Raw genomic sequence first — 17,837 nt, 5'->3', positions numbered from 1 at the left:
TATCCCCCTATCTGAATGCAGTTTCATTCATTTCTACAATCCTCAATTTCCCTCCACAAATGTAGCCAAATGCTTCGTATGCTAATTGTCAGGAGGAAAGACAAAGATACAAAAAGTCACAGGCCTCAGACTCACAGCCTGGGATGTAGGGAGATTGTGAACATATAACCGTGAGTAATAGACTCTAACATAATGCTGAAATTGTTGTAGATTTAGAGCTATGGAGAATCCCACACAGGAGGGAAAAGACAAATTTCTGCCAAGCCAACTCGGGGAACGCTTTCTCACTCGAGATGAATCTAACAGGATGAATAGAATTTTGCCAGGCAGAGAAGGCAGTATAAACAAAGGCACAAAGTATGCTGAAAGCAGATGCTGTGTTTATGAGAAAATGTACACTTTGGGTGGGTCTGTCTAGAACTTGGGAGGCACTAAGGGGCAAGTGACTGGTGCAAACCATACAGCATGTGACTTTCTTCCTACAAACATTGAACTGGAGTATAAAGAAAATGTTCAGTGTACCTGAGTGTTCCCTGATGTGCTATTTATAGTACCAGGGACTATCAAAACCTAGCAGTAGCCCCTGAAAGTGAAATGCGTCATTCAGTGTCTTTTAGCTGGATCAGCAAGAAGCCCCAGGAAAACGACCTCCTACTTGTTAAAACAATGCCTAGTGGTAGGGGTTCCTTGGGGGAAGACCTCACATCTTCATAACCGGTGCATAAAATAACTATTCTGATATTAAGTAGGCCGTTTTGGATGTATTCAAAGCAAATAATACAGACTATACCAAAAGAGTAAAGGAATAAATACACGAATACATAAGGGCTTCATATAGGCATAAAGTAATTAAACCAGAAAAATAGAATTCCAGGAGTCTTTGTGAAGCTGAGGTAGGCACGTCATGCAGCACAAGAAAAAAAAAATGTACTTCCTCTATTTCTAGTGTGTAAAAGGAACAGCCAGAGCTGCGAAAATATAGTTCATAAAGATACAGTACTTAAACCGTAAAGTCTAAGCATTTGCCAGCAGACAATTAAGAATTCCCTACATGGCTGCAACAGAGAACAGTCCACGGAACTCCAGAGCAGGATACAGAGAGGAAGGACAGACAAAGGCCAGCACTCTAACTTCCAGACTGATCCAGGATGATAGATGCCATTTTTCTCAGTCACTCCTGAGGAGGGTTTGAAGTCAACATTAGAAATACATTGGTTAGATCTATAATATGTTGGGAATAGATTTAAGCAATTATGCTCAAATTAGCTATTCATTTATTCCACAAGTATTTACTGAGTACCTACTACATTTCTGGCACTGTTCTGGGCGACAGGGACATAAGTAATACTCCCCGTTCCTAGGGAGCTTACATTCTAGTGTAAACAGATAATAAGTGAAGTTAAATGAGTGAAATGAACAGTATGTCCGTCAGATGGTGACACGGACTGTGGAGAGAAACAAGCCATTGGCATGAGACAATCAAGAAATGCTTTTGAAGAACTGCAATTTAAATAGGGTGGCTGGGGAAGAACTCAAATCCCTGACAATGAGGTGGTGAGCATTACAGGTATCTGTGGGGAGCTGCTCATGTAGACCTTGAGGAAGGAACACTCCCTGGGGGATGAAAGGAAGAGCGAAGACCCCATTGTCTGGAAATGAGTAAACAAGGGACTGAGAAGTAGGAAAGGGAATTAGAGAGTTAACTGGTGAGGAGGTTAGGGAACAAATTCTGCAAGGCTATGAATAGTATGATAAAGACTTTAGGTTTTATTCTAAGATGAAAATCAAGTCAATGTAGGGCAAGCAAAGGAGTAAGGTTATGCCATATTTTGGAACAAACACTCTGCTGTTGCATGAACAGGCTATGAGATGTCATGAGCAGAAAGAAAGGGACCAGTCAGGAGTTTCCTGTAATAGTCGACTAGAGATTCTGGTAGCTTGGACTAGGGTGATGGCAGTGAGGATGGTAAGAAGTGAGCAGATTCTAAAGATATTTTGGAGGAAGAGCTGACAGAATTTGCTGATACAATGGAATTAGAGGAAGAGAAAAGAGGAATCAAGAATGGTGTCAAGGGTTTTGGCTAGAACAGCTGTAAAGAAGGACTTGCCATTTGCTGAGGTATAGAAGATTACAAGCAAGCGGGTTTTGAGGAGAATAATTTGAAGTTCAATGTCAAATATGTCAAGTGTGAAGGGTGCTTGGGTGGCTCAGTCAGTTGAGCATCTGGCTTCAGCTCAAGTCATGATCTCGCGGTTTGTGGGTTCGAGCCCCACTTCAGGCTCTGTGCTGACAGCTAGCTCAGAGCCTGGAGCCTGCTTCGGATTCTATATCTCCCTCTCTCTGACCCTCCCCTGCTCACGCTGTCTCTCTCTCTTTAAAAAAATAAAATAAAATAAAACATTAGAAAAAAATATTTTTTAATGTCAAGTGTGAGATCCCCCTTAGGATTTTTTGTTTTTAATTTTGCAGTTGGAGGGAGGGGCAGAGAGAGTTAGAATCTTAAGCAGACTCCATACTCACTATGGAGCCAGATGCAGGGCTCGAGCCCATGGCCCTGGGATCATGACCTGAACTGAAATTAAGAGTCAAATGCTAAACCGACTGAGCCACCCATGAGCCACCTCCTTTAGGTATTTAAATGGCAGTGTCAAGTAGGCAATTGAAATATGAGAATATAGTCATGGAACTGGTCTTTCCTGGACAAAGATAGCCAGGAGGGCTCAGCATACAGTATGTAGCTAAAGGTAGGAGACTAGATGGTGAAGAAGTATAAACAGAAAATAGAAGAGGTAAAGGCCTGAGTCCTGGGATGTTCCAACAAGAAGTCAGGAGACTCAGGAGAAACCAGTAAAGGAGACTAAGGAGTAGCCAATAAAATGGGAGAAAAAAAAAACTCAGGAAAAGTGTGGTTTCTTGGAAGACAAGTAAGAAAAGAAAAAGTGTCTAAAAAATTAAAGGGAAACAATTGCAGCAAATGCAATAGATCTGTAATAATAAATAGAGAGATTAACAAACAGATAAAATAACAGCTGAAAGTGGCCCTCTGGATTTAGAAACATGGAGGTCAGTTGCTAACCTTAACAAGGATAGATTTGGTTCAGCAGTGTAGACAGAAAGCCTGATCTGAATTCAGCGAATTATACATGTTTATTTGCAAATCTATTTAAAAAGTGTGGGCTCATTCATGCTCAGTTAACATTTAGTTTACCTTGTAAAAACCAGCTTGAACCGCCCCCCATTGTTGTTAGAGCTCTTGAACCAGATCGACTGGGAACTCCAGGCTTCCAGTTAAGAATGTGGGCACAGAAGCAGCAGCAGTAGCTGCCACAGCATAGAGCTAGGTGCCACCTACCTCCTCATTTCCAGTTTGTGGGATTGTGGGATTGTAGGGCAGGCTGTCCAACCCCTCAGCATTCCACTTCCTGTCTCTGAGGAGGGATAATATTGTTCAGGATTATGTGAGATGATGCACACGAAGCATCTCATCAAGCTCCTGGTACAGCGATCTGCCCACCTTCCTTCCCTTCCCTTCTTCTTCCATCCCTTTCCTCTTCCCAGCGTAGCTCACTGACGTGTTCAAGCCACAGAATACTGAGACTCCATGGGTGGGGGGACACGAGAAAACAGCTCTTTACCTAACTCTCTCTTAACAACCAGAAAACGTAACTCTTATATTCATGTACTATAAACAAAATTTCAAAGCTCTTAAACAGAAGCCCAGGGATGGGGGGAACCACTTGTTTCTGTTAATATTTGCTTGCTACTTCTTCATTTGATCAACTGTTAGCCCTCACACCAGCAATTTCATTTCAATAAATATTTCTCGAGTGCCTAAGGACATACTCTTCTGGGCCCTGGTAATATATGAGTGAACAGTACCACCTCACCAAAGCTTTACAGATAGGAAAAACTTAATTGAGAATATACCGTGGAATTTTTTAAAACTAATTGAAATAATATTGTCATTGTGCTATTTTAGGTACAGAATATTTCATCTTGGCAATGGTCAGTGCTTACCAGAATGATATGTGAACACGATGTTCTCCTTTTGGGGTACAGTACATAGAAAGAACTTTTGGTTATCCATTTCCAAATGAATATTACTATTTTGGCAAGTATTTCTTTTATTAAGGCATTGCCTCCCTTCTTTTCAAATGTTATCTCCTTACATTCCTGACATAAAATGTCCACTGGATCTGAGAATATAGTATACTATAAAACTCCTCCTGCTAACCTTAAAATATATTACTCTATGTCCATCAATATATAAATGGATAAAAAAGTCATGGCGCGCGCACACACACACACACACACACAAAACAGAATATTACTCAGCCATAAAAAAAGAATGAGATCTTGCCATTTGTGACAATATGGATAGACTTAGTAAGTATATATTAAATAAAAGAAATCAGACAAAGACAAATATCATGTGATTTCACTTATATGTGAAATCTAAAAAATAAAACAAACTAAGAAATAAACAAAAAGCAGAAACAGATCTATAAATACAGAGAACAAAGTGATGGTTGCCAGAGGGAAGGAAGGTCGGAGGATAAGCAAAATAGGTGAAGAGGAGTGAGAGATACAGGTTTCCAGTTATGGAACGAATAAGTCATGGAATAAAAGAGACAACCTAGGGAATACAGTGAATGGCATTTTAACAGTACTGTATAGGGACAGATGGTAATAGCACTCTATGGGGACTCAGGGTGAGCACAGCATAACGTATAGACCTGTGCAATCACTGTGTTGTGCACCTGAAACGAATGTAACACTGTGTGTCAACTGTATGTCAATTAAAAAAAAACAAACAACAACACAATATATACTACTCTAAATGAAAAGATGGATTAGGCAGATTGACCATATGGATGAGTTCAAAATATTGCTGGGCCACTAATTCACCTGATGGATCTTTGTCCAAATCTTTTTGCTTATCACTATACCATCAATGAATGGCCACCTTATTAATGACTATATTATATTAACCAGATTCTGGATTGCCAGCCCCTTCAAATTCCCAGTGTCTCACTGTAAGTCAGGCATGGTGGTACTTTTCTCATCTCTTTCCCAGTGTGATTATGAGAATTAAAAAAATTTGAGGCATTGAACATCATCAGGAAACTCTGAAGTCCTATACATAGCATTAGTACATTATTGTATTCTAAAAACATTAAATTCTCTGGGGGAAAATGTATCATTATGTTGCTACACCACTATAATATATAGTTTATCTTTGTGTGAAATATCTTCAGTTTCAAAGAGTTATATAAATTTGAACAAAATATTTTTTATGATTGGCCTTTGAGGATATATGCACTACTTCTATCAATCAATAAGTTTTTAAATGTACATTTTTGTGTGTGAATTGTTACAAGTTAGCATATCTTTTTATGCTCAACACTCTATATCCCAACTAAGCATGGAGCAGACAATCAACAATTCGTTTAATATGTTAATTATTTGTTGAACACCGAATCTGTTTCAGCAGTACCTTGCCTAAAGTGGAACTTTCTTAATGTTATAATGGATATATAATTTAATCTCAAAACTTCAAGAACATGACTCTGTCACTAAGAGCCAATTAATAAAGACTTTCTGAATTTTGTTTTTGAGATATCTCTTATCTTTATTATGGCCCATGGCCTACATTGCCTATGCCTCTTCTTCTTTTTTTAAATGTTTGTTTGTTTATTTATTTATTAGTTTTGAGAGCAAGAGAGAACATACATGAGAGCGATTGTGAGCAAGGGAGGGGCAGAGAGAGAGGGAGTAGGAGAATCCCAAGCAGGTTCTGTGCTGTCAGTGCAGAACGCAACATGGGACTTGATCCCAAAAATCACCAGATAATAACCTGAGTGAAATCAAGAGTCAGACGTTCAACCGACTGAGCCACCCAGGTACCCTTGTATCTCTTCTTAAATAGACCTGATGTCTAACTTGTCTTTTCACTCAACTATTTACTGAGCACCTATTATGAATTAGAAGCTGTTGTGAATCCTGAGAATGTGCTGGTGAGCAAAACAGACATATACCCCACTCATGGAGCTGATATGCTAATGGGAAAAACAGAATTTAACAAATATGATAGGAAAGTACAGAGTGCTATGAGGTTATAAAAAATCTTTATGAGGAAATAACATTGAGACTTCAAATCTGAAGTTTTTAGGCATAAAAAAGTAGTTCAGATTTCTGGCCTATTAGAAAATCTTAGGAAAGCTGAAAGAACAAAAGGACAAAAATTAGGATCCTTAATGTTTTATGGCATGAATGAAGGTAAAAAGTTTGTTACAGGCTCGAAGACTTTTTCAGAAATAATTTACAAATGCCACCTGCTAAATTATTCCTGGCTTATAATATGACTTCTGGAAGAATGCTGTTAAAATCTGAAGAATTTAAGCCATGTTTTTCATGCCTTATGTAAATTGCTCTAGAGCATCCCAGAATGGTTTTTATAATTAAGTGAATGATGCATTATTTACCAGAGTCATTTCCAAAGCCAGATGCCTCACTTCTTCCTCTTCATGTGCAATCCACATAAGACAACAAAGCAGTAAGGGCCAGCGACTTCAACCACTAACATGAGGACACTCTGTACCTACTCATCTTCTATCCCACAGACGTAAACTAGATGTCTTGAATGATAATTACACTATCTCTATGAGGAACTGAGTTAATCACCATCAATCACTAACCATTTTAGAGTCTCAACTTGTCTTGCTGGGAGGAGATGAGGTAGGAGGTATGGTAGAGAAAAAGAAAACTGTAAACCACTTAGTAGATAGAGAACTGTATTAAACAATGCAGGAATTTTTTACAGGAGTATGCAACATTTTCGCAAAAACACCTCTGATACAAATTGTTACAATAGTCTTTGAGAGAGGCCATCTTTGAGGCATGTCTACAATGTAAAAAATTAGCATACTTCACATTGAAGTAAAATGAAAATCAAAGAATAAAAAATGTTCCACAGAACCACTGTAGGGCAAGATCAGATATTGGGGGCAGGCTGTAATGTCCCTACATACAAGTTATAATAACTAACTAATCTTAAATGTAGGCTTCTTGGGAGCACCAGGGAGCCAAAAAGTTTAAAAGCCTATAGGGGACCCATTGGGATTCTGTGAAAATGAGTAAAGGCAACCTCATTCCAAATGGAGTCCAGAAGTCCTGAAGGAAGAGCTCTCAAGAATGTACCACTAACTGCAACCTACTTTACATATCTGGGCAGGAGGAAGCTTATTTTACTACCCCAGCGGGAGGAAGAAGGTTTTGTCCTAGCCCAGCAACAGCCCGACCAATGAGAACTGCCACGTCTTAGCCAATGAGAAGTCACCCCAACCCTGAACTCTCCCTTTCCTCCAAAGAACTCTCATTCAACCCCTCCTGATTCCTTCCATTCCTCTCTGAAAGCAAAACCCTCTCCTCTGTTCTCCAGACTTGTCTACAGTTCACTATAGTTTGTGTGTCCCAAACTACAGTTGCTCTGCCATTCCCAAATAAACTCATTTTGCTGATAAAATAACTGGCTACTTTATTTTTAAGGTTGACAATTCTGTCCATAGTGGAGCTCTGTTAGACACAACCCAAGCTTTGAACAAACAAGAGGAGGCTGTGCAGTACCCAGAATTATGAGAACTGAGTAACAGATTGAATCAGATTAAGCAAACTAATGGTCAATTAAATAGCTTTAATTTTGAGAATTTTTCTAAGCAACAAGCTAGTATTTTTAAATACTCTCTTGCTTTTGAAGATGGCAACAAAATACTTCATTGTTTTAAGTGTAACACAAAATATATCAGATTATTATTATAATTCTCACCATAATTTGCTGCTTCAGTGTTAGTTTCCAGATGCACTAAATAACTTTTACCCTATCTTGCCCTAGATTCTTCTTCCTCTGTCTTCCTTCTACCACTTCCTAACCCTGTTTCATCTGTAACTTACATTCTCGTTACTTGGTTGCTTACACTTGCGGGGGGGGGGGGGGGGGGGGGGGGGGGGGGGGGGGGGGGGGGGGGGAGAGGCAGTGTCAGGAGGGGAGAATTTGATAAAGATTTCTGAGTAAGTATTTTATAGCAAAAAGGTGAGGCTATCAAGCTAACCTTTTCCTATTTTGTTACACATGTAACTAGATGCTAATACTCTTAGCTAAGAGTTGGACTATTATTTTCATACTTCATAATTCAAAGGAAAATTCTTTGTCTTGTTTGTTTTGCTCTGCTACTCCCTCCAAACTCTTCCCTTTGATAGGGAGAACAAGTCTTCCATGTCATGCAGTTGTGTTTTAAAGCTAGAAAAACTGGGGTGCCTGGGTGGCTCAGTTGGTTGAGTGTGCAGCTTCAGCTGAAGTCATGATCTCACAATTGGTGGGTTTGAACCCCACATCGGGCTCTGTGCTAACAGCTCAGAGCCTGGAGCCTGCTTTGGATTCTGTGTCTCCCTCTTTCTATGACCCTCCCCTGCTCACGCTGTCTCTCTCTGTCTCTCAAAAATAAATAAAAAACATAAAATTTTTTTTAAAAATTACCCAACCATTCAGTATTCAGAACACCACCAAGTGCCACTATTAAGAAGAGGAATCACCGTCAGTGTTAGATGTGGGTCTCAAGTCTTAATAGAAAAGCATATATTTTGATTTGCAATGCTGCAAAGAGGCCTGAAAGGCTGTCACTATATGCCAGCTGCTATTAGTCATGATGTCAAAACATATGCTTATCATTATTGATGAAAATCTCAAGTTTTTGTCCATCAGAACATGAACTTGCACTTCTAATTGTAGCCCAACCCATTCATTTCTATGTACCCTCACCCACATATCCACATGGACTCCCACACATAATTATGCTTCACCCACACACATAATTTAATTTCTCACCCATATGTTAATTATATCCTCAACTTAGGCATCTAAATACACCCCCTGTCTTACATCTAATTACAGCCCCCCTCTTATGAATGTAATTACACCATTCAGCCACCCATCTAATTATGCCCTCCTTGACATATTTAATTGCACTGCCCGCTCAAGGACCTAATTACATTCTAGCCATTACACCAATTAAGCCCCCAACCCTCCAACAATATTCTTCAGATGTCTATCTATCTGTACCCCACTTTATTATCTCAACTAAGGATTGACAACTTCCCATAAGTGAATTCCTAGTAAGCACAGTACCCAGCTAACAAGCAAAATAATTACAAGATGCAGCTGAATAAAGCAGCTTTGTTCCTTTCCAGCAAAAAAAGACAAATATATATTTGTTTTTTCAGTCATTTAACTAGCCCCTTGGAAGTCCAAATTAAAATTTCTTTTATTTTCTTACTTTGCGTGTGTAAGCATTTTTATGATGAAAATATCTAGTAATTAGTTCATTTATTTCAGAGACTAATGCTTCCCATTACAGATATTTAATTATTGAACCCTTTAAAAACATTACCCAAAACCTTGCCTGGGGATATATAAGTACTAATTACAAAATATTTCCATATCCATACCATTCAAAGAAGACTCGTCATCCTTCAATTACATGAAAGTGAATTTCCAGAAAGCTGCTGCTAAGATTTGTATTCCTTATTCCAGTAATAAAATTGTGATTTAAAAAAGATAAACTCAGTGTTAATATTCTTTCTACACAGGATGAATCTCTGGAAATTGAATGATGTGACGTATTTACTTGTTGGGTACTATATCTCCAGTAAATTTTTTTATTCAATCCTTTATAAAAAATAACACACATTCCAGAGATTATTATGTATTTTTCACATATAATCTGTAGTCGGGATACAACCCATGGAAGTCAAATATTCCATCAATTCATGGGGCCATTCAGCAGATTCATTAAATGATTCATAATCAACTCCCAGTTAAGTGAAATATGTTGCCGACATTATTTCTGACCCATGAATGCCAAAGACGTAAGGAAGGCTGTACTTCTCCTTTAGGCCAGCGGTTGGCCACATTTCAAAAGTTCTCAGACCTGGGAGACTTTTTTCATGGTGGAAAGGAAAGGACTATGAAGGGCAAGCCACCCTTTCAAAGATGGCGGCCAGGGACTCTTAGAGGAGCAAAAAATGCCAGCAGCAGCAGCAGCAGCAGGAACCAAGCTGCATGTCATTACTAGACCTTGCAATTTCAGCCCCTGATGGAGAAGAACCACTGCCTTTCTCTGCAAATGGTGCAGCTTCCTGTGGACGAGCATTGCCCCCAGGCTACCTGCCTGCACCCAAGCCCTGACTTAATGCTCCTTCTAGGCCCACTGGTGACTTATTTAACCTTGGTGCCTTAGCATTGTCATTCTAATAAAGGTACCCACCCCAGACAGTTGTTGTGAGGGTTAAGTGAGTTCTGTGTGGCACAAAGTAAGTGATCGAGACTGTTAGTTTAGTTTTAATGGACCAACATTTTCTCAGCAACACAGCCTAGAAATCTTAGAGTCGCTGTTGCTCCTCTCTCTCTATCATCACCCTAGCATCCACCTCTGATATTTCTTCTATTCTCCTCCTTCCCTCCTCACTGCAGATTTGTTTAAATGGCTCGTGACTGTCAGTTGGCTTCTAGTTCTTGCCCATCACCCATCCTTTACTCTTATATGCTAGTTTTTCTTCTGAAACAAAAGTGATGGTGTCACAGGTGTTTGCACAGGTTCACACACGTAAAATTATGCACGTTAACTATGTGTGGTCCTTTATGTATCAGTTATCCCTCAATAAATCTTTAAGTAAACAAAATCTAAAGCAAGTTGCTCCCCCACACACAAAAAAAAATGTACAAAATGTACCATGTTTGCTCCTCATCCACAGACCAAAACATTTGAGATCTTCATTGAGGCACTCAGGACCCACCAACAAACACCCCAAACTCCCTGTTCCTTTTTCTCACCACATCATCTATGCTCACACTCCATATCCCCTCCACGCCATTCTACTTACTGTGGTTCTGTTCCAATACAGCCTGAATTTCTTTTCTCCCTACATTTGCTGAGGCTGCTACAATGCCTCCTCCCCTTCTTCCCTCAACTCTCCCTACCCTACTATCTACCTGCCAAGTCATTTTTCACTTTTAAGACCTATGAGCTGTCTGCAGGTATTATGTCCAATAAGATCCCTGGCAAGTTCAAGGATTGCTCAAAGATCGAAACAGATTGGAGGAACATTAGAATTCATTTATGCTCAATGAGTCATAAGAATTATATGTTAAAGCTGTGCACGGAGGCTTATAAATATATATGAAATTGAATCAAATCATTTCTTCAATACTTCAGAGACTTTCAAACTTATTATTGTTGATGTTGTTATTTTGTCTGTTTCACAAAGAAGTCTTCTGCTGTTTTTTAAATAAGACCTTAGGCAGAAAATCGCCATTAAAAACAAAAATAGAAAAACAGAAGAGAACTATTTGAGGTGGAGGTGGGCGTCACTCTTCGTTTTTCTCTTATTTCTGACAGTGACACATAGACACCCCAAGGAATTCATGGTGCACAAAATGACTAATCTAATCAAACACCTTCTCCCAACCCCTCCCCCAAAATGAAGAACTATAAATACCAAGCACATTTCAGGTAAGGATATTTGGCTAGTATTTACTGAATTCCAACCAGCCATATACTAGTCACTATATAAGTACTGGGGCAAAAACTCTGACCCCCAGCTTAGAGTTTGTTACACTAAAATATGGTATGAATTACAACATCTATTTTGTTTTCAACTATAAATAGTGTACAATTACTCAATAATGCAGCAGTGTTAAACTGTTAATCCAATTTAACTGATGAAGTACCTGAGCAACAGGACCAGGATTAATCGCTGGCTAATTAACTATTAAATTATTAATTTTTTTCAAAAAGCAAGCTTGATATTGTCTCATTTATAACTTTTCCATGAAAAAAAAATGAAGAAATCAAGCTGAGAATAGTTTCTTTGAGAATAACTGGCTCCCTCTGCTTTCTCCACTCCCGACTTTATAAAAAAGTATCTGTCATTCTTTCTTGTGAGAAAAAGGAAAAGAAGTTGTTTCTAAAGCATTCCTTCCTTCCTGGCATCGCTCCCTTAATCATCTCCCAAGACTCTCCCAGACAAGCTTCCAATCAGCTGAACTCCATAGCCTCTCTTCTCCACTCACAGTCTCACCTCTGCTTATTTTACCCCCATCTACTGGAGTCACCTTTTCTCCTCTTTATAATACTGTGGCCCACATATATCAGAATCACCCTAAAATGCAGGGTAAAGATGCATATTCTTGGTTCTACTTTAACTGTGGGTAGACCATGGGAGACTGAAGTTGCCTTACACAATTCATGTGCACGATAAGGTCTGCGACCCACCAGATCCTACCAATTTTCAAATACAACCTAAGGTCTTCCTTCTCCAGAACTTTCCCTGACCTGCCTTATCTTGCAGGATCAACAATGTCACTCCTTTTTACCCAACATTCTAGACACTTAGCATTTAGTACTATTTGCTTGCTACCCATTTTGTGTATATGCTCATCTTCCACAAGTGGAAAGTAAGCCCCTTAAGGGTATAAAGCATGCCTTGTAAAATCTTAAGCTCCAACATTAACGTGCTGGCCACAGTAAGTCCATAGATGTTTTGATTGATTGATTGATTTACCCAGAAATGCCAGGAATATAAGCTAATGAAGCAAATCTGTCAATTTTTTCAGACCACTGGTATGAAGCTTATGGATACACAGCTATGCTAATAGAGTCTGGCACACAGTTATTCCAAAATCAAATGCCTACAGAATCCAGGCAAGGAGCCTAAGAAGAGGAGAAGGAATACAGTAAGGAGTGCTAGGGACTGAGGTAAACAGAGGACACATGACAAAAGCAAAAAGATCATAGCTCATGGTCTGTCGATGGGCATAAGACCCAGAGCTGCCAAATATCCTAATTTTTTCTCTAAGTGATACTAAATTCTATGTGAAATCTAGTTTTTAATGTTGGCAACGAACTTCAAATAATATTTTTAAACCACAAAAGCCAAACAAAATACATGTGAGAGCCACACATGGCTTGCTGGTAGCCAGATTGCATTTTAAACTCTAGAACCCAGGCAGGACCTTAGCTGTCTTACATGCATGCAGAGTGAGAGGTTAGAGATGAGAGTAAATCTTAAACTATTCAGAAAGATGTAGGAAAATGCATGTTTTAAGGAAGTTTTAGCCCTAGATGGGAAAAGATTCTCTTCTTCTTGCCAGGCCCACATGAAATAATAGGTCCTTTTTCAAGGCAGTTTGTGAAAATTCATGATTCTGAAAGACAGAAGGAAGATCACAAGGTTTTTGAAGTCCCCTAATCTCCATTCAAAATAACATTAAGTGAGACTCAGATATTACCCACAATGATTTCTCAGCCTTCTATGACTGAGACCTCTCCTCCTAAATAGCTGTTTTTCTTTTTCTTTTTTTAGTTTATTTATATTGAGAGAGAGAGCGAGAGAGAGAGAGAGAGCACACAATCAAGGGAGGGGCAGAGAGAGAGGAAGACAGAGAATCCCAAGCAGACTCTATGCTGACAGCTGTTTGATGTGGGGGGTCGCACTCACTAACTGAGAGGTCATCACCTGAGCCAAAATGAAGAGTCAGACAGGTAATTGACCAAGTCACCCAGATGCCCCAACAGCTGTTTGTTTACGAACCAAGATGGGACCATCTTACTTAGGCTGTTTAACAAGGTATTATGGACATCTTTCCATTACTTTTCTTTTAAGGCCAGTGTACCATTTGACTGGATGGGTGGTTCAAAATTTAACCAGTTCCTCACTGTAAACATTTTAGGTTGTTTCCAGTTTTTCACTATGTTAAATAATGCTGCTATAAATCTCTTTGAATTGTGGCAGATCCAGGAGGGTGAAGATGGAAGCCAGGACCAGCCCACTGTTTTATTTATTTTTTTGGTCTGGAAAATAAAGCTTGCTTAATTTTATGTAAAGCACCGTGCAAGAGCCTCTTCAAGACCACCTGTCAACAAGATTGTTGTCCCTAACCCATTCCACGCACGATTCCACATGCTATTACTGACCTGACACATATAACCTTGAGCACTAGTCCAATTATATCCTTCAGATAAATCCTTGGATGTGGAATTGCTGGGTCAGATAATAAGCCCATATTTAAGGCCTTTGATACACATTGCTAAATTACTACCAGAAAAATTGTACAAGGTTCCCTGGCTCCACTGTGTCTGAGAGCATGTTTGTCTCAACCTCTATACCTGGCTACTTTGAAACAACTTGGGTCATAGCAATAAAAGTTAGCAGCTGAGTACATATTCATCCATTTCCATTAAAAAAAAAGGAAATCTCCTTATATTCTCTTACAGCTATTTCATACATACCAGACGAGAAACTTATTGTGTTGGAATCATTCTATGAAGTATTACTTAATCTGAGAGGAAAGGCAGTGTAGCTTAAATGGGTAAATTCAGAGTTTGGCTTCAACAGGTCTTAGCGCAAATTCTGATTCAGCTTGGAATCATAGCTTAGAAACAGTTTCTAGCTGGGAGACCTGAACAAGTCACTTAACACGTCACAGCCTCAGTTTCTACATGTAAAATGGGGACAATCATGTAAAGCTTTTATGTTAATGCATGCACAACACAGAACAAAAAGCCTGGCACATAGTGAGTTCTCGGCAAGCTATAGCCTTAGGCTGTACCTACACAACCTAATCAAATTACAAAACTGTAATGGACCCACTCTTTAATATTTAATTTTCTCTAATATATTTTTCATCAATATTTCTTAGATATTTTACCTAAAATGTTACATATTTAGAAACTGAATAAACTATTTAAATAAACTTTATTATTTCTAACTTAAAATAAAAATGCTCTGTGGTGCCCAGGGAGCTCAGTTGGTTGAGCGTCTGACTTTGATTTCAGCTCCGGTCATGATCCCAGGGTCATGGGATCTGGCCCCGTGTCAGGCTCCACACTGAGAGTAGAGCCTGTTTGGGATTTTGTCTCTCTCTCCCTCTGCCCCTCCTCCACTCACGCTCGCTCCCTCTCTCTCTCTAAAAATAAAAATAAAATAAAAAGAAAGACCAAATAAAATAAAAATAATAAATATATAAAATGCTTTGTTTCTTGAATTCTACATGTGAAGGAAATCATAAGGTACTTGTCTTTCTCTGACTGATTTACTTTGCTGAGCATAATAGTTGTAAGCAGTTTATGTTCATTCATATATGTGCTTGTCATAGGATAATAATTAGTGAATTGAAAAATCTTTGAAAGGTCATTAAAATATCTCTTTCCTTTGATAAAACAAGAAGGAATATGCAATGGATAAATGACTGTCTCTTCAACAAATGGTGTTGGGAAGACTGGACAGCTACATGCAAAAGAATGAAACTGGACCACCTTCTTACACCATACACAAAAATAAACTAAAAAATGGATTAAGGACCTAAATGTGAGACCCAAAACCATAAAAATTCTAGAAAAGAGCACAGGCAGTCATTTCTATGACATTGGCCATGGCAACATTTCTCTAAATGTGTCTCCTGAGGCAGAGGAAGTAAAAGCAAAAATAAACTATTGGGGCTACATCAAAATAAAAAGCTCTGTACAGTGAAGGGAACAATCAACAAAACTAAAAGGCAACCTACTGAATGGGATAAGATATTCGCAAATGACATATCCAATAAAAGGTTAGTATCCAAAATATATAAAGAACTTATCAAAGTTAACACCAAAAAACAAATGATCCAATTGAAAGAGAGAAGACATGAATAGATATATTTCCAAGGAAAATATACAGATGAGAGACACATGAAAAGATGCTCAACATCACTCATCATAAGGAAAATACAAATCACAACTACAATGAGACTGTCATCTCACACCTGTCAGAATGGCTAAAATCAAAAACACAAGAAACAGCAAATATTGACAAGAATGTGGAGAAAAAGGAACCCTCATGCACTGTTGGTGGAAATGCAAACTGGTACAGCCACTCTGAAAAACAGTATGGAGGTTTCTCAAAAAAATAAAAATAAAAAGAGAACTATCCTAGATCCAGTAATTGCACTACTATTTACCAAAGAATACAAAAACACTAATTCAAAAGGATATTTACACCCCTATGTATATTGCAGCATTATTTACAGCAGGCAAATTATGGAAACAGCCCAAGTGTCTATCAACAGATAAAGAACATGTGGTATACATACACAGGAATATTATTCAGCCATAAAAGGGAATGAAAGCTTGCCATTTGCAATAAAATGGATAGAGCTAGAGAATATAGTGTTAAGTGAAATAAGCCAACCAAAGACAAATACCATATGATTTCACTAATATGTGGAATTTAAGAAACAAACCAAACAAAGGAAAAAAACAAAAAACAGACTCAATTATAGAGAAAAAACAAATGGTTACCAAAGAGCAGGTGGGTTGGGGGAGGGGCAAAATAGATGAAAGGAATTAACAGTACACTTAGCATGATGAGCACTGAGTAAGAATTGTTGTATCACCATATTGTATATCTGAAACTAATATAACACTGTATGTTAACTATACTGGAATTAAAATTAAATCTTAATTAAAAATTTTAAATATTTTTTTCTATTTATTTGGCCATATTCACTTGTATCCATTCTTTATAGCCACCCTGTCTCTCTTGGAATTTCAGTAGGCTTTCACATCCTATAGCATAAGTCCAAGATGTCTACATTTCCCACAGATTTTCTTTTTCTCTTTTGCACTTACCAGTAGGATTCTCAAGTAAATGAAACTTTCATTGTTCTGACAGCAGTAGTTTTGATGGACCATTTGGCTCACATATCCTGTAATTGACTCAGTGAGAAAAAACTGTACATTCACAGGGTGATTTTGGAGGCTGGAATGATTTCCTTTCAAGTGTACTAAGCATAATGCCAAGTCCCAAGGAAGCACTGGCAATGGAAAATTTGGGGATGGCCAATTTAATCCTCAGTACTTCTCAAGTGCATCTTAATTGAAGAAAACTTTGCAGATTGAACAATAACAATATAGACTCCATATTTATATGTAACATAATATATCAAATCACTTGTCAGTCATCTTCTTTTTTTTGAGCTTTTATATTTTTTATTCTTCATTTAACTTTTAAAACACTACTATAGTTGAAAATTAAAACAAAAACAATAGCCAAGTAGTGAGCTATGATTATAGTCCTTCACTCATTCACTACCGCATATAAAATGCCAGCAGTGTTATTCACTGGCCCCATTAAGAGGTCTGACACTGAACACCTCCCGGAAGGTGATGTTCATCATCCTCATATGCTTCTCCGTTGTAATGGCGCCGTCTTTCCCGATTTGGATCAAAGTCCACCAGTTCTACCTGATCCATTTCATCAGTCTCTTCTACTTCCTTCCTCTCAGGTAGGAGTTTTTCCAGCAAAGAGAATTTATCAGGAGAAAGAAAGCCATTCTCCGGAAAGTTTACCTTAAATTCAATGATTAGGCGACCCTTTTCATATGGTCTACAATAAATTGGCATGCCTTCATTCAGCACACACTTGATATCTCCATGTTTGACAATCAGACCTGGATGAGAGGTGATGACAATGGTTCTGTTGTCAAGAGTAGATATTGGCTTTTGAAAGCTGCACAGTGCTTCAACCAGCTGTATGTCCATACACACAAAAAGATCCTCTCCTCGCCGAGTAAAAACAGCATGGTCCTTCTGATCTAAAACAATGATAATATCTCCTGGTTCCAGTCCAGGTTCTTGGTCTCCTTCACCATGGAATGTTATCTTCTGGCCATCTTTCATGCCTTTGTCAATATGAACTTCTAGAATCTTCTTTTCGCGAACTATCTTCCTTCCATTGCAGCTTTTAC

At 38.5% G+C, this 17,837-nt stretch overlaps 1 protein-coding gene and 1 pseudogene across 1 annotated transcript in view; both read right to left on the bottom strand.

Moving 5' to 3' along the window:
- Window positions 1-17,837, bottom strand: part of ST8SIA1 (ST8 alpha-N-acetyl-neuraminide alpha-2,8-sialyltransferase 1) — a 138,228-nt gene that overhangs the window by 57,913 nt on the left and 62,478 nt on the right. The window lies entirely within an intron of this gene.
- On the bottom strand, window positions 17,206-17,835 carry LOC115303924 (annotated as a pseudogene).

Source organism: Suricata suricatta, chromosome 10 (assembly GCF_006229205.1).
Source record: "Suricata suricatta isolate VVHF042 chromosome 10, meerkat_22Aug2017_6uvM2_HiC, whole genome shotgun sequence".
Classification (NCBI taxonomy): Eukaryota; Metazoa; Chordata; class Mammalia; order Carnivora; family Herpestidae; genus Suricata; species Suricata suricatta.
Note: the sequence above shows the minus strand (reverse complement) of the source record. Positions and strands in the feature narration are given on the sequence as shown.